The following is a 1,249-nucleotide window of genomic DNA, read 5'->3' as shown; positions in this document are numbered from 1 at the left end:
CGGTTTACATGTTTTGTATGCAAATTGCATAAGATCTATCCTGGTATATTTTAAATACCAAATTAAGATACATACATAGTTCCTGTAACACTAGTGACAAAGTTGGCTTTTTTGAGTCACTATAATTCTTCTGAATAAACATCTGTTTTGATACAAGGAAACAACAACTGAATGGAAAACTCCTGGTGTCCTTTTACCGCTGTGCTATAGAGAGTGTCTTAACCTACTGCATCTGTGTATGGTTCTCCAGTTGCACAGCGGCAGATAGGAAGGCGCTCCAAAGGGTGATCACTACTGCACAGAGGATTATCGGCTGCCCTCTCCCCTCCTTGGAAGAACTCTATAATTCCCGAAGCCTAAAGAAAGCCCAAAATATTCTGAGAGACCCGTCTCATCCAGCACACTCTCTTTTTGAACTGTTACCATCCGGCAGACGATACAGGTCTATCAAAACTAGGACAAAGAGGTTTAGAGACAGCTTCTACTCTAGAGCTGTGGCTATGCTAAACTCCGCGGCTTCGTGTTGATGTGTTTGGGGCTGTGTAGGGATGGGTGGAGGAAGGGGAAAGTGAGGATGGGGGATGAGTCTGAAATTGTGTGCATCGAGGAATGCTGCTGTAAATTTCGTTGTGCGTGCACAATGACAATAAAATGCTTATGCTATGCTTATAAGTTGTCTGCAACTTGATGGCACTTTCTCTTTATTACCTTCATCGTGAAGACTGATTTTCTTGTCCTGTCAAGTTACAGATAACTTATGGCGACCCTATAGAGGTCAGAAGTAGTTTGCCCTTGCCTGCCTCTGGGTCATTGCCCTGGTATTCCTTGGAGGTTGCCCATCCAAACACTAACCAGGGCCAACCCTGCTTAGCTTCTGACAAAAGCAGCCCAGCCTGGGGCTATCCAGGTCAGGAAAATATCCAGCTCAGATTAATATTACTAAACTGATAAGAACAGATACTACACTTGATCTTAGCCAAAAGGCCGAGAAACAACATCCCAACAATGGATGAATGGAAGCTAAAAGTACAACAGCTCTATGTAATGGACAAACAAGCACATCAAGTAAAACAATTGCCGGCTGAAACATACAGAAAAAACTGGCAGCTCTGGACAAACTTTATCGCCAAAGAGAACGATGTCATTATACTTCCAGTTGATTACTAAAGAAGACCATACAATTCGGGTTTTTTAAATTGTTATCTATCCTCTTTTATGTTGTCAATGACATGAGGTTATATATGTTATG

At 42.0% G+C, this 1,249-nt stretch overlaps 1 pseudogene; it reads right to left on the bottom strand.

Moving 5' to 3' along the window:
• Nucleotides 1-826: 826 nt before the first annotated feature.
• Nucleotides 827-996, bottom strand: LOC125441380 (annotated as a pseudogene).
• Between the last annotated feature and the right edge of the window lie 253 nt (nucleotides 997-1,249).

Source organism: Sphaerodactylus townsendi, linkage group LG11, assembly GCF_021028975.2.
Source record: "Sphaerodactylus townsendi isolate TG3544 linkage group LG11, MPM_Stown_v2.3, whole genome shotgun sequence".
NCBI classification, from domain to species: Eukaryota; Metazoa; Chordata; class Lepidosauria; order Squamata; family Sphaerodactylidae; genus Sphaerodactylus; species Sphaerodactylus townsendi.
This window is presented reverse-complemented; position numbering and strand designations above follow the sequence as displayed.